Here is a 25,433-nt window from a genome sequence, read left to right as displayed (position 1 = left end):
AGACAGGCTGTACACAGAGCAAATGGTTTCAGGATAGAAATTTGCAAGATTCCCCCATTAACACAGTGTTGACAGGGGAATCCCTCCCGCTGAGCCATTGAATTCTCCCTGTGGGGGGGGGAGTGTAAATAATTATTGCTAGCTGCTAGCGATAATCACATGTGAAATTCAGCAGGCTAGTTGTACCCAAGTACCAAGGATTGATCAACTTGGGTACATTTAGTCTGCCCATACATGGTTCAAATCTCAGCCGGTTCAAGCTGAACTGGTTGAGAATCAAACAGTATATGGCCAAAATCATGCTTTAATAGAAAACAGTTGGCCAACAGATAATTGAATCAAATTTGATCCAATTGATAATGATTAGCGATGCTGGAGAACATACAAATTTGACCCAATTGATAATGATTAGTCATGCTGGGGATCGTACAAATTTGACCCAATTGGTAATGATTAGTGATGCTGGGGATAGTAGAAATGTTAGGCTCTATCCACAAATACTCTGAAATACACAGTAGTCCAGCCTTTCTCAATCTCTTTACCCCAAATTAACCCTTTAAATAATTTCAGGACCCAGGGACCCCTGCTAAAATGAATTTGTCAGGGGTCAGTGGGAACAAGGCACCTTATAATGATGGTCAGAATGCCACCCTTACAGACAGCTTAAAAGATCTTTGGTGTCATGCCACTGGCTTGGCCAAGTGGCGTTGCACCCAGAACCTTGCAGATAGGAAATCAATCAGCTGCAGCTCAAGGAACCCCCCCCAGCAACTTCTGGAGGGACCCTGGTTTAGAATGGCTTCAGTAGTGGCTAGGAGAAGGTAGCCATTGGGTAACCCTGTAGACCTCATCACAGCATATAAACCATCTTTGCCATTTACGCTTAACAATACCAGCAAGAGATAACAGTAAGTAGCAAGAGGCTAGCATAGTAACAACATGCTTGGAAAATAATTGGGTAAGTGACATCAACTCCTGTGCTAATTTTCTTTTAAACTAGAAGGTCATGCAATGAACATCAAACATATAATTTAGAATGAAAATTGTATATGTAAAACAAAAATATTTTAAGTAGTTTTACACAACTCATAAGGTTGAAAAATACAAAAGGTCCATCCAGTTCAACCTACTTTATGTGTATGTATGTGTGTGTGTTTTTTATTCTGTAACAATTCCCATAACCCAGTATATTCTGCTTCCTAAGGAAGAAATCTAAAAGTCTTTTGAAGTTGTTGGCACTCTCAGCTAGTAGGACTTTTCCTAGTAGGAATTTTTCTTCAGTCGGCGCTACAGCCAATTAGCTGCAGCGCTGATCAGTGTATTCTGGCAGCCGAGGAGTCCCCGCTGTCAGAATACAATAACACAGCGGGGAGGATTCCTCCATCTACCTAGCTCGCGTGGAAAAGTGAATTTGTTCAGGTTTTTTTGTCTTGATCAGCCCGCTGGCTGATCAAAAAAATCTAATCCATGTATGGACAGCCTGAGAGTAAAGAGTTTATTACTGCTACTGGAGTCACCTTGTACATTGTAATTATATACCCTTTTAAGCACCTCTTCTTCAGAATGGATATGCCTGGAATGCAGAGGGTGCCCCATCTACTTTGTACTGTTTAACTGGTTCTTGCCCGGCCAATAGCAGCCTGAAGGCCAGGCGGGCCTTTCGTCCCTCCCGATCAGCTTGGCGATCTGTGGTGAAATGTGTCCCTTGGATAAAGTCAATGGTGTTGGCTCATTACCATGTGATCAGCTGTGTCCAATCACAGCTGATCACATGTAAACAAATTCTGGTTATCAGTCACAGCAGTGAGGAAAGGAATGCCAATAACCAGAAATGGTGTTGCGCTACTTATTCATAAAGTTTGTGAAAAATCAGCATAAAAACATATAAATCATGTGCAAAAAGTGCTGTGCTACTTATTCGTACAGTGGGTGAACAATCAGCACAAAAAAACATAAATCATGTGCAAAAGGAAAAACCCCTAAAGAAACTATCCCAGCAGGTGTAAAAGCAACAATAAGTGTCACAAGTGGCAACCAAGATAAAATTTTGACCAAAAAAGGTCAATACAAAAGGGATAACAGGCACATGGTGAGGCAGTCCATGTATGTTTGAGGAGTTCCAAATGGTCAGGGGTGAAGGTGGTCCAGTAGGCACGAAGGGCAAGCTGCGTAGGAGCGAAGCATAACTCTGCAGAAGGGAAACAAAGAAACACAGCGCCTCTAAGTGTGTACTGTGAAGGTATTTAATAGAAAGATAAGTAGTAACTCACATCTTAGAATTTAAAAACAGGCTCATGGGTAAGAGGGTGAGACATCTGTAGCCAGATGTTGTTGTGTGACTGATCCTGAGAGATCGATTGAGTCTGCCAGCAGGTGGTGCTGTGCATGTGCAGCATAGATGGTGAAGCCTGGCAGAGTCTCCAAGATGGGTGGGATCAGCACATGTGGCATCTGATGTCATCAAAATGCGACGCGTTAGTGAGCATGCGCAGAGCGAGAGGAGTCCAGGCGTGCTATTTCATCAGGCAGCCTGGATAAAATGCATGAAAAAATATAATAAATAAATTGAAAAAGAACGTCAAAAAAATGTGGCATCAAACAAATAGTGCCAAAAAAAAACAAAAAGTGTATCTTCAGCTCAAGCCGTGAGACCTCAGTGACCCCAACAAACGGGCAATCTTTCACCACCTAGCATGCACGCTCACCTTCAAACTGCGACCCGCAAGGAGTCACAAAGCATAAACACAGGTTGATGATCCCAGACCGGATGGATCTCAGTGGTAAGACAAACAAGGGCTCCTCTCCATGGCATATATATCAAGCAGTAAGGCTAGGTTCATATCTGTGCGGGTTGTGCCGCTGCGGATCGGCACAAAAATACGTGCAGCCGCACAACCACAAGAGGAATGTGGACCCGCAGGTGGATGCCATTAATTCTAATGGAACATCGCCCGCACTGGAAATTGCAACCATACTGGGAACCAAGGTTCCAGTGTGGGCTGCGTTTTCCGAAGAAGTGCAGGGACTTCTTCCCTGCTTGTCCCGGGGCACGGGAGTCCATTCATATGAATGGGCTCTCATGCCTGCGCAAAACGTGGCCCACGTGGCCGCATATATGTGAACCAGTGGTAACACCAATGTCCTTAAAGGTGTTTAATTTTCCAATCTTCTCCTCCTCCAAAATCCTCACAAGAAAGGATCAAATAGAGCTCCCATAGTGTAGTAAGTAAATACTTTAATAGACACAAAAAAACCTACTCAAATATATAAAACGGGTCTGCAAACCCAAAAGGCAATCACTGTATCAAACAGTACAGGGTGTATGAGGTTGGGAGTACCAAGATGGCAGCTGCCATCCGTACTGGAATGACGTCACCACGCTTCCGTCCTACGTGTTACGACACAAGTCACGTGACTTCATCAGGGCTGAGATACCACTGAAATCCATCCGGTCTGGGATCATCAACCTGTGTTTATGCTTTGTGACTCCTTGTGGGTCGCAGTTGGAAGGTGAGCGCGCACGCTAGGTGGTGAAGGATTGCCCGTTTGTTGGGAGTCACTGAGGTCTCACGGCTTATGCTGAAGATACACTTTTTGTAGTTTTTTGGGACTATTTGTTTGATGCCACATTTTTTTTACCATTGACATTGTTTTCCATTTATTATATTTTTTCATGCATTTTATCCATTGAACACTTGATGATTTTGTGCTTTTATTGCATTCACCATTCTTTGGTCACAATCTATCTTGGTTGCCACTTGTGACACTTATTGTTGCTTTTACACCTGCTGGGATAGTTTCTTTAGGGGTTGTTCCTTTTGCACATGATTTATATCTTTTTTATGCTGATTGTTCACCCACTGTATGAATAAGTAGCGCAGCACTTTTTTGCACATTATTTATATGCTTTTATGCTGATTGTTCACTCACTTTATGAATAAGTAGCTCAGCAGCATTTCTTTTATACATTTTGTTCTCACTATTTGATTATAGTTAGGTGTTTGCAGCCACTTAGGTCTGGTTTTTAGTATATCTGGCAGCGCAGGTGGCTGCTCTTTTTTCTTTCTTGTTGAAAGCCAATAACCAGCTTTCCTGTGAAAGTGGACGTTTACACTGATAATCAGGGCACTGATCATCAGTGCCCTGACAATCAGTGCAGCCCCATCAGTGTAGAATATCAGTGCCGCCTTATCAGTTCAGCCTCATCAGAGCAGCCTATCAGTGGCCATCAGTGCTGCCTCATCAGTGGCCATCAGTGCTACTTCATCAGTGGCCATCAGTGCTACTTCATCAGTACTGTACAGCCCCATCAGTGCCCATCAGTACAGCTTCATCAGTGCCAATCAGTGCTGCCTCATCAGTACAGCACATCAGTGCAGCCCCATCAGTGCCAATCCATGTCCATCAGTGCAGCTTATCAGTACCCATCAATGCAGCCTATAAGTGCCCACCAGTGCAGCCTATCAATGCCCATCAGTGCACATCAGTGAAGAAGAAAATGTACTTATTTGTAAATTTTTAACAAACCACGTTTTTTTTTTTCATTTTTTTCATTTGCTTAGCAAAAAATAAAAAAAACCCAGTGGTGATTAAATACCACCAAAAGAAAGCTCTGTCTCAAAAAACCGATAGAAAGTTAATTTGGGTACAATGTTGCATGACTGTGCAATTGTCAAAGTGCAACAGCACTGAATGCTGAAAATTGGCCTGCCTGGTGTTCAAGTGGTTAAATAACTCATTCATTTTCTATTTTAGACTAGAATTGAGCCACATAGGTTAGAATTTTGCTGTTTTTATGTTTGTTACCCAATGGAATACAATGACTAATGCACTTGTTTGATTCATCTTTCATCTCTCAATTGCCTTGCGTGCTCTTCATGCATATATTTGGTCCCATTGAGTGTCATGCTGTAAGGATCACAAATTATATAAGTTATTTTTTTTAAATTTAGAGTTCCTGTCATACCAACATGCTCCTCTTTCCAGTAACGTATGGCAAATGTGACTACACCATGATTACTATTACCCAAGTTGTCTCTAACTTCTACATCTGCAATAAGCTCGGTGTTGTTAGAAATTCATAGATCCAACAGAGCATTTTTCCTTGTGGGGGCTTCCACCATCCAGTCCATTAAATTTTCATGCAGTAAAGTTAAGAATGAGAAGCCTTTGTTGAGTGTGAAGTCCCATTTGCCCAATCAATGTCAGGATAATTAAAATTGCTCATAATATTAACAACATCACCCTTTGTGGAAGGAGCTGAGACTCATCCTTTACGTTAAGGGGCCTATAACATCTCCACAATTAAATATACTATTTGTTGTATTCTTAAAGCGGAGTTCCAGCCTTTTTTGTGCTTATTAAAAGTCAGCAGCTACAAAAACTGTAGCTGCTGACTTTTAATACCCATACACTTACCTGTCCTGATGTCCAGTGATGTTCTCACCGATGTGGTCCCTTCTCCCCTTCTTTCCTCCATGGCGCTGGCATCTCAACTGTGGGCACCAGGCTGTGACAGATTGCGGCTTCACAGCCTGGTGCCCACTGCGCATGCGCGAGTCGTGCTGCACTTCCTAATTGGTTCGGCAGTCTCCTGGGGCCTGTGAACATTCCCAAAGACTGTGGGAGGGAGGAGGGGACCGAACTTCCGGCTCACTTCGCCGCGGTGAACTGAGCCAGAAGTGGGAGCGGGTACCTGTCAAACCCGTTACTTGCTCCCCCCTGCAGGTACCAAATATGGCAGTGGAGGGGGGGAGGAAGCAAATAAGCAGAGCTTCCACTTTTGAGTGGAACTCCGCTTTAAGGAACTCCACCCATAATGACTCTACAGTGTCACTGTTCTCATTAGTGATATCTCTCAAATTCTCTTTCAGATTGCTATTCACATACATGCATACCCCTCCACTTCTTCTGCCAAGTCTCTGTCTCTGAAATAAGAGCATTCCCCTCGAAATTAGCAGCCCAGCATTGTGAGCTATCCAACCAGGGTTCCAAAATTCCCACACAGTAAAAGTGCTCCTAGAATACCAGAAGTTCTAGCTCCTCTATTGTGAGCACACCTTGTACCTTTATATTCACATGTAATCCTCCATTATTACTGATTTTTGAGATATGCTACTGTTTTTGTATTGGACTTAGGTGATACAATTTCTCTGCTGTCTACTTTGAGACCTGCTCTCCTCACTGCTTCACCTTCCTCTAGATCCCATTCCAGTCAACTCTTGCTCTCCATATGACCTATACCTCCTGATCTCTTCTTATATCTGCTTCACGGCCACTGTTCCTATGTTCCCATTGCCTCTCTGGGATGTCTCGTTGTACAGGAAAATCAACAGGTATGTATACTTGCTGAGTTTGTTAGCCTGAGTAATGAAAATTAATGCAGCCACCATATTTTAGAACTGGTAAAACTGCAATATATTACTGTCTTAGTCAGGGGTCAGGCTAGGAGACCAGTAGCTATAGCAGTACAGAGGCTCTAATCAACCAACTGGATAAGTACACAAGATGATCACCCTGGAAGATGTTGTGGGCTCACCTGAGGTGCAGGGTCTAAGCGCTAACCAGTATTCACCAGAGCTCCCGATGGTGGAGATGGGTTTTGCTACGCGTTAGTACCAGGTCACGGTCCTCAGGATTGCCCACCATGAGGTGAGCAAGCCGGGGTCCAGTAGCAGATATAGCAGGTAGTGTAGGTATCAAGCAGAAACAGTCAGAAAATAAGCCAAAAGGTCTCTAACAGCAGTTGCAGGCTAGGATCAAGCGGAAGCATAGTCTAGGAACAAGCCAAAGGTCGGTAACAGCAGTTGCAGGTTAGGATCAAGTGAAAGCATAGTCAAGGAACAAGCCAACGGTAGGTAACAGCAGTTGCAGGTTAGGATCAAGCGGAAGCATTGTCAAGGAACAAGACAAAGGTCGGTAACAGCGGTTCCAGGTTAGGATCAAGCGGAAGCATAGTCAAGGAACAAGACAAAGGTCGGTAACAGCGGTTGCAGGTTAGGATCAAGCGGAAGCATTGTCACGGAACAAGTCAAAGGTCGGTAACAGCGGTTGCAAGTTAGGATCAAGCGGAAGCATAGTCAAGGAACAAGACAAAGGTCGGTAACAGCGGTTGCAGGTTAGGATCAAGCGGAAGCATAGTCAAGGAACAAGCCAAAGGTCAGTAACAGCGGTTGCAGGTTAGGATCAAGCGGAAGCATAGTCAAGGAACAAGACAAAGGTCGGTAACAGCGGTTGCAGGTTAGGATCAAGCGGAAGCATTGTCAAGGAACAAGTCAAAGGTCGGTAACAGCGGTTGCAGGTTAGGATCAAGCGGAAGCATGGTCAAGGAACAAGCTAAAGGTTGGTAATGAGTGGTACTGGAGATAAGGACAGCTACAGGTAAGCAAAAGGAGCAAGATGTCAGCTGGAGTGAGCACAATAATCCGGCAAACAGGAAGTGCAAAGGCATAGCTTAAATAGGAAGATCGTAGGAGGAGCAAATAGTTCAATGTTCATTAAAAAAAGGTACAAGGCAAGATTTTCCAAGCATTCAGAAAGAATGCTGTCCAACATCTCAGGTTGCTCAGCAAGGATAGCTACTGCTGGAGGTCGTGGGTTCAGATCCTGGTTCTGAAAATTAAATTTTAGTTTTTTTGAATTATATGATGCTAAAACTGTGTCTGAATGGTCTGTTTTTACCTCCCCTAGCCGCCCATGTGAAGAACCCCTAACTGAACCTGTACTTTGGTATGGACATAAGATGGAGGAAAAGTCTACAGGAGCCTATGCATTGCACCTGCAATCTACTGATCATGCTAGCAACACTTGTATCTCTTGCAGGCTGATTTGCAAAAAATAAATAATAATAATAATAATAATAATAAAAAATGCTAATTTTTGTGTGCATTTATTATTTTTTTTCCTTTTGTAAAAAGTGGATTCAGCCTTTAAAGAAACTTGTGCTGGTGAACTTTGGAGGCTGCCATTGCTAATCTTTTAGAAAAGCAATTTGCCGGGCTGTCACACAGAATCATTTTCAGCACTTAAAGTCAATGCCCTGTAAGTATGGAGATCAGGTGTTCATACTTAGGCCCCATTCACACCTGAGAGTTTTGTAGCATGAAGCTCAAAGCTCCAAAACGCTCAGGGAGAAAAAAAAAATCAGTATTACTCTATGGAGATTGTTCACTCCACTCCAAGTCACCTGAAGCAGAACGCCTGAATCTCAAAAAAGGTTTGGAGCTACTTTTGTAGCTTAAATTGGGCAGATTTGCAAGTTTTTGGCATGTTTTTATTCTCATAGAAAAGAAAAGAAACGCGTGATTGCCGCATTTTTGCATGCTTTCGAATGAAAATATGTTCAGGAAAATAAATAGTAATAGTATATGAATAAATAAATGTCAAATAAATAAAATACACACAAATTTAAAAAAAATCATGATAAAGAAATAATATTTAAAGAAATCATTAACCCCGAACCTTAAAAAATAAAAAAAATATTATTATTATTATTATTATTATTATTATTATTATTAATAATAAATAACCACCCAAACAAAAAATACATTACTAATAATAATAATAATAACCAAAAATTATTTTTAGAACATTTTTAGGTTGTAGGGGTTGAAGGTTATAGGTTAATTGTTAATTTAGTCTTTATTAATGATTATTATTTATATTATTATATAACGATAATAATTTGTTTAATGTATTTTGGTAGGGGTAAGGGGTTAAAGTTAGGGGTTATTTATTATTACATAGTATTTATTTATGATTATTTTTATTTACTTGTGTATTTATTTCACATGTATTTATTCATTTATTATTATTAATATTAATAATACTAATATTAAAAGCTGAAGCAAAAAAAACTAGCAACAAATGATGTAACATATTTTTTGTTCTCTATTGGCTAATAAAAAAATGCCAAACCTCAAAAACGGCTAAAAATGCAGTATGAAAGCAAGCAAAAATCACAGTAAAATATGCATGAAAAACGCTGTAAAAGCTATGCTCAGATGTGAATGGAGCCTAAAAGGGATCTATGTCTAAAATGGTCATTGTGTTGATGTGTCAAACATACGAACATTTAGAATTTTACTTAGAATGAAAATTGCTGTATTTTCTCTTGTATGCAGTTCCTACATTGTCAGCACTGCATAGTCTCCATGATGTGTTTATTTTTTCCAATTGGAGATACCTATGGAAATAAAAAATGCATTATGGCCACTAGGTGGTGCTGATGATATAGGAACTACATACACTCTCTGGCCACTTTACGCCTTGCTAGTGCCAAGAAAATCTCCCCCACACCACTACAACACCACCACCAGGGGCGGATTGACAACTCATGGGGCCCCTGGGCAATAGGGGATCATGGGGCCCCTGTGTACTCACCCACACTCAAACCACACCCAAAAAAGCCTATGAAAGGTACTAGGGGCATCTCGTGGGGCCCCCTACTGACCCTGGGCCCTCGGGCAGTGCCCGAGTACCCAAATGGTCAGTCCACCCCTGACCACCACCATCATGTTTTTTACCTCAAATCCTGACCCTACCATCTGAATGTCGCAGCAACCAGTCTGCCCATTCCCTTCTGACATTTAACATCAAGGCATTTTCGTCCACACCACTGCCACTCACTGGATATTTTCTCTTTTTCAGACCATTCTCTGTAAACCCTGGAGATGGTTGTGTGTAAAAATCCCAGAAGATCAGCAGTTTTTGAAATACTCAGACCAACCCGTCTGGCACCAATAATCATGCCACGTTCAAAGTCACTTAAATCCCCTTTCTTCCCGGTTTGAACTTCAGCAAGTCATCTTCACCACATCTAGATGCCTTTTTTCGTTTTGTATAGAGCAAGAGGAGTTTGGCTAGAGTTACTTACATTCTCGCATAGTTAAAAAAAAAAGAAAGGTTAAAAAAAGATACATTATGCATTGTGACCCCCCCCCCTCCACAAAAAAAATCCTTGTACCTAACTCAGAGATCTAGGGCCCCCTTCCCTTTGTTGCTTTGCAGGAACAAACCACCACTACCATGACTTATAGACCATGATTTGGTGTGGTGCCCTTAATTTCAAGTGTATTATTATAGTAGTGATTTATATTACACCAATGCAGTGCAATTCTCCCTATATATACATTAATAGGACTACAGAGGTGCTGAGAGGAGGAGTTTCAGGAGGCGGTTGGCTGCTAAATGAGAACCAGCTGATTGGCTGTTCAGTCAGAAAAAGTGAGGAGGAAATAATGTCCCTAAAGGGTGATGGAGCTGCAAGAGGCACACAGAGGGCAGAGCTGTGAGGCGAAGATGCAGCTGTTTGCCAAAGATGGTAATATTGAAATACAAAGAACTATCATCTGAAGGAGTCCTCCTTGGATCTTGGGAGAATGTCACCAGCACACTGAGGATCACCAATATGGGTCCAAAAGTTTTAATGAACGATCACATAGTTACAGCAAGGCAACTTTTTGGAGTCTCGCAGGACCCCTTCATCAGGCATACAGTAGGATCATCATGTGCCTGATGAAGGAGTCCTGCGAGACTCCAAAACGTTGCCTTGTGATCGTCACATGCCTGATGAAGGGGTCCTGCGAGACTTCAAAACGTTGCCTTGTGATTATCACATGCCTGATGAAGGGGTCCTGCGAGACTCCAAAATTTTGCCTTGTGATCGTCACATGCCTGAGGAAGGGATCCTGCGAGACTCCAAAATGTTGCCTTGTGATTGTCACATGCTTGAGGAAGGGGTCCTGCGAGACTCCAAAACATTGCCTTGTGATCGTCCCATGCCTGATGAAGGGATCCTGCGAGACTCCAAAACGTTGCCTTGTGATCGTCACATGCCTGATGAAGGGGTCCTGCGAGTCTCCAAAACGTTGCCTTGTGATCATCACATGCCTGATGAAGGGGTCCTGCGAGACTCCAAAACGTTGCCTTGTGATCGTCACATGCCTGATGAAAGGGTCCTGCGAGTCTCCGAAACGTTGCCTTGTGATCATCACATGCCTGATGAAGGGGTCCTGCGAGACTCTAAAACATTGCCTTGTGATCGTCACATGCCTGATGAAGGGGTCCTGCGAGTCTCCTAAACGTTGCCTTGTGATCGTCACATGCTTGATAAAGGGGCCCTGCGAGACTCCAAAACGTTGCCTTGTGATCGTCCCATGCCTGATGAAGGGGTCCTGCGAGACTCCGAAACGTTGCCTTGTGATAGTCACATGCCTGGTGAAGGGGTCCTGCGAAACTCCGAAACGTTGCCTTGTGATCGTCGCATGTCTGATGAAGGGGTCCTGCGAGACTCCAAAACGTTGCCTTGTGATCGTCACATGTCTGATGAAGGGGTCCTGCGAGACTCCAAAACGTTGCCTTGTGATCGTCACATGCCTGGTAAAGGGGTCTTGCGAGACTCCGAAACGTTGCCTTGTGATCGTCACATGCCTGATGAAGGGGTCCTGCGAGAGTCCAAAACGTTGCCTTGTGATCGTCACATGCCTGATGAAGGGGTTCTGCGAGAGTCCAAAATGTTGCCTTGTGATCATCACATGCCTGATGAATGTGTCCTGCGAGACTCCGAAACGTTGCCTTGTGATTGTCACATACCTGATGAAGGGGTCCTGCGAGTCTCCGAAACGTTGCCTTGTGATCATCACATGCCTGATGAAGGGGTCCTGCGAGACTCTAAAACGTTGCCTTGTGATCGTCACATGCCTGATAAAGGGGCCCTGCGAGACTCCAAAACGTTGTCTTGTGATCGTCACATGCCTGATAAAGGGGTCCTGTGAGACTCCAAAACGTTGCCTTGTCATTGTCGCATGCCTGATGAAGGGGTCCTGCGAGACTTCGAAACATTGCCTTGTGATCGTCACATGCCTGGTGAAGGGGTCCTGCGAGACTCCGAAACGTTGCCTTGTGATCGTCACATGTCTGATGAAGGGGTCCTGCGAGACTCCGAAACGTTGCCTTGTGATCGTCACATGTCTGATGAAGGGGTCCTGCGAGACTCCAAAACGTTGCCTTGTGATCGTCACATGCCTGATGAAGGGGTCCTGCGAGAGTCCAAAACGTTGCCTTGTGATCGTCACATGCCTGATGAAGGGGTCTTGCAAGACTCCGAAGCGTTGTCTTGTGATCGTCACATGCCTGATGAATGTGTCCTGCGAGACTCCAAAACGTTGCCTTGTGATCGTCACATGCCTGATGAATGTGTCCTGCGAGACTCCGAAACATTGCCTTGTGATTGTCACATGCCTGATGAAGGTGTCTTGCGAGAATCCGAAACGTTGCCTTGTGAGCGTCACATGTTTGTTGAAGGGGTCCTGCGAGACTCCAAAATGTTGCCTTGTGATCGTCACATGCCTGGTGAAGGGGTCTTGCGAGACTCTGAAACGTTGCCTTGTGATCATCACATGGCTGATGAAGGGGTCCTGCGAGACTCCAAAATGTCGCCTTGTGATCATCACATGCCTGATGAAGGGGTCCTGCGAGACTCCGAAAAGTTGCCTTATGATCATCACATGCCTGATGAAGGAGTCCTGCGAGACTCCAAAATGTTGCCTTGTGATCATCACATGCCCGATGAAGAGGTCCTGCGAGACTCCAAAATGTTGCCTTGTGATCGTCACATGAATGATGAAGGGGTCCTGCGGGACTCCGATGCATTTCCTTGTGATCGTATCATGCCTGATGAAGGGGTCCTGCGAGACTCCGAAACGTTGCCTTGCTGTAGCTATGTGGTCGTTCATGAAAACATTTGGACCCATATTGGTGATCTTCAGTGTGCTGGTGACATTCTCCCTTGCCGATTCTGTTTGGTTCCAGCTGACAGTCGCTGCAGCACCCATTTATACACACCGCCATTTTTAACGCAGGAACGTGTGTTTGGACTGTACACTTGCTCCTTGGATCTAGGATACTTCGGCTACACTCTGCCCAGGGTGCTTTAAGCTTTCTGGATTCCCTGCATGCTTTGCAGCTTCCCCACAGCTGTTCACTTTTGTTTTTTTAAGGACTACATATCCCATGGTACCTTGCTGCCTGAAAGCAGTGATTCCTTTGCTAACTCCGCCTCCTGATACTCCTCCTCTCAACACCTCTGTAGTTCAGACAGCAGGCTCTGTGAAATGCGTACAGGACGCAGTGACCACGTATCACAGAAGGAGTAATTGTGTGGGGATCTTCAAAAAGTGGAGTGAATGATAATAAAAGCGAGAGATAAGGACTTAACCACCCGGCCCCCTGAAGATTTACCCCCCTTCAGGACCAGGCCATGTTATATACGGCACTGACGTTAACTGACAATTGCGCGGTCATACTGGCGGTAGAGGACTTAATTATTAGGACAGATAGGACATTCTGTCACAAAGACTGTGATCACCGGACAGTATGTTGTTTACTGGGCACTCGGGTTCGACATATCGCAGATCGGAAGGACAGATTGTTGGGTTAGAGGAAGGTGGAGCATCCTATAAATATATTTCAGGGACTTAGGGGCTATATTGAAGAGAAGGACCTCTAAGGTGGTATTCTCGGAGATAGTGTCTGTACCTCCAGCCACATTAGAGAGGCAGCAGTAGCTAAGAGGACTTAACAAGTGGCTGAGGAATTGGTGCCGGAAAGAGGGTTTCAGGTTCTTGGAGAGCTGGGCTGACTTCTCAGCCGGTTACTGGCTCTATAATGGGGATGGACTGCACCTTAATGGGGAGGATGCAGCTCTGTTGGGGGAAAGGATGGCCAAAAAGTTAGAGGGGATTTTAAACTAGGTAGTGGGGGGAAGGGATCAGAGGAAGCAATAGCCAGTAAGTGAAGGTCAGAGGGCGCTAGAACCATAATACCTAAACCCGGGGTGAGTGGATTGGGAAAACAAAAATACAGCCGTAGAACAACTAAGGAGGAAATAATATGCACATGTACAAAACTGAGAGACGTGCACAAATGCCAGGAGCCTAGCTAAGAAAAAGGAGGAACTGGAGCTGCTGATACACAAGGAGGACTTTTGACTTTTTGGGAATATCAGAAACTTGGTTTGACAGCTCACATGACTGGTTAGCAACGATCCATGGGGTATTCCTTGTATCGGAGGAACAGGGAGGGTAGATGGGGAGGAGAGGTATGCCTGTACATCAAGAATGATTTGCTAGTGAACGGGAGGGACATCATTGCAAATGGGGCATGAGGGGAGGTGGAGTCCCTGTGGGTGGAACTTATAAATAATAGTGTGGGTATGCCACAGGCCCCCTAACCTGAAGGACGAGGAGGAGTTGGATCTCCTATCACAGTTAGAAATGGTAACAAGGCAGGGTGACATCACCATAATTACGGACTACAATTATCCAGATATTGACTGGGCAGAAGGAACAGCCCACTCATTTAACCACTTCATGTCTGGACACTTTTACTCCCTTCCTGTCGAGGCCAATTTTCAGCGCTGTCGCACTTTGAATGACAATTGCGCGGTCATGCAACACTGTACCCATATGACTTTTTTAGCATTTTTTGGAGACAGATAAAGCTTTATTTTGGTGGTATTTATTCACCACTGGGATTTTTATTTGTTTTGCTATATAAATGAAAATATCCAAAAATGTTGAAAAAAAGTGTTTTTCTTATAAAATTTTGCAAATAAATAATCTTTCTTCATAAATCTTGGCCAAAATTTATTCAGTTATATTTTTAGTAGACGAATAACCCAAATTAGTTTATAACCAAAAATTATAATTTTTATAACATTTTTTTATATTTTTATATTTTATATTTATGTTTTTTTTAACATGCTGTCACCCTAGCAGTACAGTGTCACCATAGTGACACTGTACTACATGTGGGAGGTGATGAAGATTTTTTTTTTTTTTTTTTTTTTTTTAACACGGATTGCTTTTACACCCATAAAGGCTGTAAAAGCAATAATTTCTCCTTCTCTCTGGCTGCATTCTTGCAGCCATTGAGAACTACTGCGTGAGCTGTGATTGTTCACAGCTTGTCACATGGTACAAGGCTGTTGTGAATAGCCTTGTACCATGTGATCTCTGTGATCATTTACAGATTTCACACGTAGTAAGCAATGATGTCAGAAGTGACATCTTGCTTACACCTATTCATGTGATCACTGATTGGCCAATTAGTGATCACATGATCGGGACATCACACAGAGGTCCTGTACAGCGATCAGACACAGCGGGCACCGGATCGTGGTGCTGGCGCTCCCAGGGAGCACGCACAGTCCTAAATGGCGGGCACCGTTTATGAACGGCAACCCGCCCCTGCACTGCCACCGTCCGGCCGTTTATATACAGCGGCTGGACGGGAAGTGGTTAAGGCTCATCATTTCCTACAGGACAACTTCATATGTCAATTGGTGGATGCCCCAACTAGACAGAATGCATTGCTACATCTATTAATTACAAATGACATGGATTTGGTCACAGAAGTGGAAATACGGGACAACTTTGGAACCAGTGATTACAGGATAATTACATTCAGCATAAATCATAGGGAAAGGAGGCACATGGGTAATACAAGAACACTACATTTCTAAAGAGCCAACGTTTCTAAACTTCACTCAATACTACAAGATATTAAATGCGACCAAATCCTAGAAACATTGAACGCTGAGAAAAAATTGGAGCACTTTAGGAACATATTAAATAAAGGTATCATCCAGTGTATTCCAATGGGCAACAAATAAAAAAGAGCTAAGACTAAACCTGGGCGGCTAAACTTAAATGAAAAAAGACATATTAACCACTTGGCAACCACGCTATAGCTGAATGATGGCTACAGTGCAGTTGTCCAGTTCTGGGAGGGCGTCATATGACGTCCTCCCAGAATGCGCCCTCCCACACGCCCCCCAGTGGCGTGCACCCAGCGCTCTCCATGATCGTTGTGTCCTACAGACACAGCTGAAAACATGATGCGTTAAAAGGCCAATCACGGCGGCCTTTTACCACGTGATCAGCTGTGTCCAATGACACAGCAGATCACAATGTACAGTATCTCACAGAAGTGAGTACACCCCTCACATTTTTGAAAATATTTTATTTTATCTTTTCATGAAATGTCACTTTGCTACAATGTGACATAGTGAGAGTACAGCTTGTATAACATGTAAATTTGCTGTCCTCTCAAAATAATTCAACACACAGCTATTAATGTCTAAACCTCTGGCAACAAAAAAGAGTACACCCCTAAGTGACAATGTCCAAATTGGGCCCAATTAGCCATTTTCCCTCCCCGATGTCATGTGACTTGTTAGTGTTACAAGGTCTCAGGTGTGAATGGGGAGCAGATGTGTTAAATTTGGTGTTATTGCTCTCACTCTCTCATACTGGTCACTGGAAGCTCGACATGGCACCTCATGGCAAAAATCTCTGAGGATCTGAAAAAAAGAATTGTTGCTCTACATAAAGATGACAAAGATATAAAACTTTTCCCTTTCACAAATAAATAACAATAAAATAAAAATAAAATAAAACCAACATAAAAGACATAAAAACATAAAAATTGTCCAAAATATCCAAAATTCAAAAAAAGTCCCCACAGGTGTAAATAATAATTTTTCCTTTCTTCTTTCACAAAAACTCCTTCTCAATACCCGCAAATCCTGATGACAGTACACCTCAAAAAGAAAAAACTTGACATAGTGTCATACCTTTTAAATAATACATCACACGTGCCACTCACTGTGCAGCATGCAAAAATCTTTATATATGTGTATACTCTATACACGAGTATCTATACACATGCAAATACTCTATAGTGAATATAGATATAGGTGAAACACTCTCACATAGAATAGTGTCCTCAGCACAATGTGTAAAAGCAACTCCAAATTATTACTGCAAGTGTGTATCACCACACCCTGTATACATCAGTGATCACCTAAACCCAAAACAACACTCTCCAACTCATATGCTGATGGGTAATTACCCTATATAAGAAACATCAGGGCATAGCACCACTCTGGGTTAAGTTTCTCCTCATAACGATTTCATCCAATACTAGGGTTTTTCTTCCATTATCCTCAAGAAAATCCACAGTCACAGATAATGTATAAAATATCCTCCTTTATTTGGCAACTCACATAAAATTTGGGTGAAAACAGCTCCTCCTCACAGGGATACAAGTGTAGACAGATTCAGGGAAACATTGGCCACATGTTCCCACTTCCAAGATGGCCACGAGCGCAATTCCGGTCAGCGTCGATACGTCTGACGTCACGTGTCTCTGACGCGTTTCGCCACTTCCTATGACTTTTTCAAAAGTCTACATAAAGATGGCCTAGGCTATAAGAAGATTGCCAAGACCTTGAAACTGAGCTGCAGCACGGTGGCTAAGACCATACAGCAGTTTAACAGGACAGGTTCCACTCAGAACAGGCCTCGCCATAGTCGACCAAAGAAGTTGAGTGCACGTGCTCAGCATCATATCCAGAGGTTGTCTTTGGGAAATAGATGTATGAGTGCTGCCAGCATTGCTGCAGAGGTTGAAGGGGTGGGGGGTGGGGGGGTCAGCCTGTCAGTTCTCAGACCATACGCCGCACACTGCCTCAAATTGGTCTGCATGGCTTTTGTCCCAGAAGGAAGCCTCTACTAAAGATGATGCACAAGAAAGCCCGCAAACAGTTTGCTGAAGACAAGTAGACTAAGGACATGGATTACTGGAACCATGTCCTGTGGTCTGATGACTCCAAGATAAACTTATTAGGTTCAGATGGTGTCAAGTGTGTGTGGCAGCAACCAGATGAGGAGTGCAAAGACAGGTGAGTCTTGCCTACAGTCAAGCATGGTGGTGGGAGTGTCACGGTCTGGGGCTGCATGAGTGCTGCCGGGACTGGGGAGCTACAGTTCATTGAGGGAACCATGAATGCCAACATGTACTGTGACATACTGAAGCAGAGCATGATCCCCTCCCTTCAGAGACTGGGCCACAGGGCAGTATTCCAACATGATAACGACCCGAAACACACCTCCAAGACGACCACTGCCTTGCTAAAGAAGCTGAGGGTAAAGGTGATGGACTGGCCAAGCATGTCTCCAGACCTAAACCCTATTGAGCATCTGTGGGGCATCCTCAAATGGAAGGTGGAGGGGCGCAAGGTCTCTAACATCCACCAGCTCCGTTTATGTCATCATGGAGGAGTGGAAGAGGACTCCAGTGGCAACCTGTGAAGCTCTGGTGAACTCCATGCCCAAGAGGGTTAAGGCAGTGCTGGAAAATAATGGCGGCCACACAAAATATTGACACTTTGGGCCCAATTTGGACCTTGTCACTTAGGGGTGGACTCACTTTTGTTGCCAGCGGTTTAGACATTAATGGCTGTGTGTTGAGTTATTTTGAGGGGACAGCAAATTTACATGTTATACAAGCTGTACACTCACTACGTCACATTGTAGCAAAGTGTCATTTCTTCAGTGTTGTCACATGAAAAGATAGAATAAAATATGTGAGGGGTGGACTCACTTCTGGGAGATACTGTAAATATAGTTGCTGGTTATCGGCTGCACTTTCTTCACGGTCACAGCATGAGGAAAGTACTGCCGATAACTGGCAAATGACACAGAGGACAGCTACATTGATGATCAGTGCCCAGCAGTGCCACCCACCAGTGCCCTGCACTTCCTCCCACCAGTGCCCAGCACTGCATCTCATCCGTGTCCAGCAGTGCCACCCATCAGTGCTGAGCAGCGCCATGCATCAATGCCCAGCAGTGCCACCCAGCAGTTGCACCCATCAGTGCGGTCAGTCAGTGCCACCTGTCAGCGCTGCCCACCAGTGCCACCTCATCAGTGCAACCTATCAGTGCTGCCTGTCAGTGCAGCCTCATCAACGCACATCAGTGAAGGAGAAAATTACCTGTTTGCAAAATTTTATGATAGAAAACAAAGAAAAACTCTTTTTCAAATATTTTGCTTTTTTTTTGTTTATAGTGCAAAAAATTAAGCATCCAGCGGCGAGTAAATACCACCAAAAGAAAGCTCTATTTGTGTGAAAAAAGTGATAAAAATGTCATATGGGTACAGTGTTGCATGACTGCACAATTATCATTCAAAGTGCGACAGCACTGAAAGCTGAAAATTGGCCTGGGCACGAAGGGGGTAAAAGTGCCCCGTAAGCAAGTGGTTAAAGACAAAAAAATGACCTTTAAGAAATATAAGGTAGAGAGTGTAGCTGGCCAGCTAAGACCGGTCCTAGGTAGTTAATATGGTTCACATATATGTGTATACCAAACCTGCCAATAACCTCAGTACAGTATATATGTGCATATGTTAAAGCCAAAAGCAGAATCATTGCTGTGATTTATGTCTCTGAATGTTATATAACATTTATAAATTCATTGGGTTAGCAGAAGCAGAAAAGGAAAATATACCTTTAAGAGTCAGCACATAGGTAAGCCAATCACAGCCATCCTCACACTGCACAGAGCCTTAACCAATCCCAGCCAGTTTCACATTTGTGCCTGTGTAAAACCCCCTGCTAGATCTTTCTAGAGCCACTTGCTCACCAGACAGAAGAGGAAACAGACAGAGTTCCACTCAGAGATAAGTTCTATGGAAGCAGAGAATGCCAAATAGTTCCAAAGAAATAAGCCACTGTAATACGAAGCAAAATAAGCCACTGTAATACGTAAAGTCATCACAATATGCAACCGTAATCCATAATCCACAATACGTCTACCATTTTATGTTATATGAAGAAGATTGAAGTTATTAAAGAAGTTAACTAAAGTATTCGGTGTGCTCTTTAAACCTACTGCATCCATAGAGCGGCATTAGAGGAATTACAGAGTAAAGTCAGTCTAATCAAACAAAAGAAACAGCAATTGCATAATTTTTCTAATGCCACAGCGCACTAGGCACCAAAGGGTGCTGCGCCTGCCACAGAGGGGTCATTGTCAGCATTCCAATACTACAAGGAATACAATAAGAAAAATGTAAGAACGCAATCAGGATGGCTAAGATAGACCACGAGAGACACATATCAGAGGAGAGTAAAAAAAAACAAAAACAAAATTCTTTAAATATATTAATAGTATAAAAGCAAATTCAGAAGAGATTGGCCCCATAAAGGATGATGAAGGGAAGTTGGTTACAAATGACAGAAAAGGCAACTGTACTAAATATATCCATTTCATCAGTTTTTACTAAGAAAAAAGGAGGGGTATAGTAATCAAGACTGTATCATTAGTAACATATCACAGAGTGTACCCTTGTGGATAACAGAAGTCGGTGTCCAAAAAGGTCATGAAAAGCTTAATGCAAATAAATCACCAGGACCAGATAGCTTGCACCCGAGAGTCCTCAGAGAACTCAGTCAGGTTATAGCCAGATCGCTATTCCTAATTTTTAAGGCATACTGACAGGAATGGTACCAGCGGATTGGCTAAGTACCAACGTGGTACCAATATTTAAAAAAAGGCAGAGGTATATTCTACGAAACTACAGGCCAGTCTTTCTTACATCAATAGTATGTAAACTATTAAAGAGGATGATAAGGGTCTATATCCAAGATTTTACTCATGAAAACGGTATCATTAATAGTAATCAGCATGGCTTTACGAAAGGTCATTCTTGCCAAACCAATCTGTTAACATTCTATGAGGAGGTGATCTGGGAAAGACCTGTGGACGTGGTGTATTTGGATTTTGCAAAAGCATTCGACACAGTCCCCCAAAAACGCTTAGTTTACAAACTGTGGTCTGTAGGCATGGACCGTAGGGTTTGTACATGGATAGAAAATTGATTACAGGGGCGCGTACAAAGGTTGGTGATAAATACTGCATACTCTGACTTGTGGTAAGTGGGGTACCTCGGGGCTCTGTCCTGGAACCAATTCTGTCTCAGTTATTCATAAACGATTTAGAGGTTGATATAAATAGCTATATCTCAGTGTTTGCTAACAGTACAAAGCTAAGTAGGGCAATAACTTCACAACACAATACAGAAACATTACAAGAAGACCTCAATAAAATAAAAGAGTGGGCAACTACATGGAAAATTAGATTTAATGTTGAAAAATGTAAAGTAATGTACTTGTGGGCTAAAAATATGAATACAAGTTACTCGCTTTGGGATGAACCTCTGGGGGGAATCCAGGATGGAAAAAGATTGGGGGGTCCTCGTGGATGACAGACTCAGCAACGACATGCAATGCTAAGCTGCAGCAAGCAAAACCACCAGAATATCACCATGCATAAAAAGGGTATTTGCTCAAGATATAAAACTATAATCCTGCCACTTTACAAAACTCTGGTTTGGCCACATCTGGAGTATTCATCCAATTCTGGTCACCAAGGATGTTCTGGAACTGGAGAGAGTCCAGAGAAGGGCAACAAAGTTAATAATTGGACTGGAGGACGTCAGTTATGAGGAACGACTACAAACACTAAACGTATTCTTCATGGAGAAAAGACACTTAAAAGGAGATATGATAGCAATATACAACTACCTCAGTGGAGATTCTGGCATAGGAAATAAACTATTCAGTCTCAGGGAGTATAGGAAGACACAGGGTTACTCAATGAAATTGGAGGAGAAGCGGTTTAGCTTTAAACTGAGCAGGGGTTTTTTCACTGTCAGGGTGGTAAGGATGTGGAACACCCTTCCACAATCGGTGGTGTCAGCAAGAAGTATTGATGGTTTCAAAAATACTCTTAGATGGGCATCTTAGTGAACACAACATCCATGATCATAGACATAAGCACACACACCCACACAGGTTGAACTGGAGGGACTAGTGTCTTTAATCAACCAACTACAGTGCCTTGAAAAGTATTCATACCCCTTGAAATTTTCCACATTTTGTCATGTTACAACCAAAAACAAATTTATTTTATTGGGAATTTATGTGATAGACCAACACAAAGTGGCACATAATTGTTAAGTGTAAGAAAAATGATAAATGGTTTTCAAATTTCTGAAAAGTGTGGCATGCATTTATATTCAGCCCCCTTTACTCCGATACCCCTAACTAAAATCTAGTGGAACCAATTTCCTTCAGAAGTCACCTATTCAGTAAATAGTATCCACCTGTGTGTAATTTAATATCCGTATAAATACAGCTGTTCTGTGAAGCCCTCAGAGGTTTGTTAGAAAACATTAGTGAACAAACAGCACCATGAAGGCCAAGGAACACACCAGATAGCTCAGGGAAAAAGTTGTGGAGAAGTTTAAAGCAGGGTTAAGTTATAAAAAAATATCCCAAGCTTTGAATATCTCACTGAGCACTGTGCAATCCATCATGTGAAAATGGAAAGAGTATGGCACAACTGCAAACCTACCAAGACAGGCCCGCCAACCTAAACTGACAGGCCGGGCAAGGAGAGCATTAATCAGAGAAGCGGCCAAGAGTCCCATGGTAACCCTAGAGGAGCTGCAGAGATCCACAGCTCAGAATCTGTCCACAGGACAACTGTTAGTCGTGAACTCCACAAATCTGGCCTTTATGGAAGAGTGACAAGAAGAAAGCCACTGTTGAAAGAAAGCCATAAGAAGTCCTGTTTGCAGTTTGCGAGAAGCCATGTGGGGGACACAGCAAAAATGTAGAAGAAGGTGCTCTGGTCAGATGACACCAAAATTGAACTCTTTGGCCTAAAAGCAAAACACTATGTGTGGCGGAAAACTAACACTGTACATCACCCTGGAAACACCATCCCCACTGTGAAACATGGTGGTGGCAGCAACATGTTGTGGAGATGCTTTTCTTCAGCAGGGACAGGAAAGCTGGTCAGAGTTGATGGGAAGATGGGTGAAGCCAAATAAAAGGCAATCTTAGAAGAAAACCTGTTAAGAGTCTGCGAAAGACTTGAGGCTGGGGCGAAGGTTTATCTTCCAGCAGGACAACGACCCTAAACATCCAGCCAGAGCTACAATGGAATGGTTAAGATAAAAGAATATTCATATGTTCGAATGAGCCAGTCAAAGTTCAGACTATATCCAATGGAGAATCTGTGGCAAGACTTAATAATTGCTGTTCATACACTAATAAAAACACAGCTTGTTCACAGACTACAGCTCTCAGCACACATGTGAATGCGGTCTTCAAAGGTCAGTTCTCCTTTACACACATTTCCCCAAAAAGCTCCTCGTGTACCACAGTGTTCCCAATATATTAAAATACTGTAATATGCTCCGTTCCCCAAACAAACGCCCACCTTTTCAACTGCTGACACCATTGTCCTCCTCAATCTGTCCTGCAAGATGGCAGGATGTACGGGAAATCCATGAACAAGCACTCCTGGCTATATCCCCATCAAGTTTGCTCCTAAATTATCCAAAAAATGAGAGTGCAGATTGCACATGTATGTGCTCGTATGTGTTTCTGTAGGACAACAGAGGTGCTTTCATTTTTTAAAAATTGTATTTTCTGTATTTTAAATGTAACATTTTTGTAATTCATTTATTTATTTTTACATTTAACTTCATTGCCATTGCAAGGGGACTAATAAGCCTCCTATGTGATAGCACTGGGCAGGTGACAGGTTCTCTTTATAGAGACAGAAAAGTTCTAACACTCCAGAGCTCAAACTGTTACACGTCCAATGGTGTCACGATTTGTAATGCTTCGTCCGATGCATCCCTCCAAAAGAACTGGAACTGCAAACACACAGGCGGGTGCAAACGCCTCACCAACACCAATGTTTACTAAAAGAGAAGTGTTTTTTTTTTTTTTTTTAAAAAGTCATACTTACCTAGGTGGATGCTGCATCTGTCGCCCGCCAGCTTTAAGTGATCACATGACCGCTGAGTTACAGCAATTCTGAGCAGAGAGCGGCGACTGTCAGTCACCACTGTCTGCACTGCCTCCCGCGGGCTATGGAGGGGGAGGATGCAGCTGGCTCAGGGTCTCAGCAGATCGCTGAAAGGCTGAGACAGGTGCCGCTGACCATGTATGCCAAAGTTGGAAGGCTAACACGTTTTGGGGGACTTGCCCCCTTCTTTGAAGTTTGAAGAAGGGAGAATTCCCCCGAAACGCGTTAGACTTCCAGCTTTGACATACATGGTCAGATGACACCGTCTAAGGCTGGAGTTGTGCTTGATCTGCCTGTTCATTTTTATGTTGGTATGTATTTGTCTTTGGATTTAATAAACATTGGTGTTTGCTCCCTCCAGTGTGTTTCTACAGTTCTCTTTATGGAGACATCAGGGATTCATTAGATCCCTGATATCTCCTGTGTCCTCCACTCCAGCCGATCAAGCATAGTCCATAGCTTGATCCGCTGTGCACCTTGCTTTCCAGGCAGGGTTCTGACAGCTGTGAAACTGGAAGTGCTCATATCTGAGTACTTCTGGGTTCACACTGTGCAGAGGGGATCGGGGAATTAATTTTTACTCGCCATTAGGGATGAGCTCATGCAAGTTCAGATCCCAGTCTGAACCCACCTGAGCTATCCTGCCAGGAAGCTGTCACTGCACAGAACCAACTTACCGTTGCTTAGGGCAAACCCTGGGACTTCTGGGGTGGAGGCTTGGACCAGAACAAGGTGGTATCATCTCTATTTATGTAGAAGTGATTGGGTGGTTTTACAGTACCCCTAATTACTTCTACTAAACACAGGGAAGCCGATTGATGAAGGTTAACATAATCTAAAAGCTTTTGCTGCAGATACGAACCTCACCTTATCACTCGGACTTCCATAAAAAGTCATTTTGCTGTCAAATAGTAGAAGTCAGCTGTTTGATGCCTTGATATCATTCCTATCCAGGGGCGGACTGACAACTCATGGGGCCCCCGGGCAATAGGGGATCATGGGGCCCCTGTGTCCTTGCCCAAACTCAAAAAAGCGTATGAAAAAAGGTACCAGGGGCATATCATGGGGCCCCCTACTGAACCCGGGCCCTCGGGCAGTGCCCAAGTTTCCAAATGGTCAGTCCGCCCCTGTTCCTATCTGGTTTCTTTGTATGTCCCAGATGGACAGAAGCTGGAGTTGATAATGTGATGACACCAGGAGAATATTGACAGAGCTATCTGAAGTTTCCTGATATTCCTGCCCTGTTCACCAGATACAGAGCAGTCTGGCACTGCTTGGTTCTTGACTTCTACTGATATGTGAATCCAGCCAAGTTACATTTGCATGGAGCTTGGTGAATCTGAACTTCGGGACTACAGTATGTCTATGGAAAAGTCTATGAAAAGCCAATCCTGAAAGTCATTTCTGGTCATTTGTAGAGCTATTGGAAAAAAAAACAAAAAAAAAAAAACACATGGCATGGGAACATGAGCAGCACCATGGAGGATACGTGCCAATTATTTATACCTAAATACCTTACAGAAGAGCTTTATTTTCCTCAGAGAATAGGTGCAGATACTCTCCCCTCCCCGAGTCAACCAGTGACCCTGCCCTCAATCCACCTCCAAGCACCTTTCCTTGTCTCTGTCTCATACTCTCCTTCTAATCTCCCCAACAATAGACCTCGTCAGCAAGAACCCTGCCCCCCCAACACCAACAA

At 43.3% G+C, this 25,433-nt stretch overlaps 1 protein-coding gene across 1 annotated transcript in view; it reads right to left on the bottom strand.

The window, feature by feature from the left end:
- Positions 1 to 25,433, bottom strand: part of RBM34 (RNA binding motif protein 34) — a 201,223-nt gene that overhangs the window by 111,168 nt on the left and 64,622 nt on the right. The window lies entirely within an intron of this gene.

Source organism: Staurois parvus, unplaced genomic scaffold (genome assembly GCF_062004578.1).
Source record: "Staurois parvus isolate SC_StPar_1 unplaced genomic scaffold, SC_StPar_1.0 ptg000154l, whole genome shotgun sequence".
Lineage (NCBI taxonomy): Eukaryota > Metazoa > Chordata > Amphibia > Anura > Ranidae > Staurois > Staurois parvus.
Note: the sequence above shows the minus strand (reverse complement) of the source record. Positions and strands in the feature narration are given on the sequence as shown.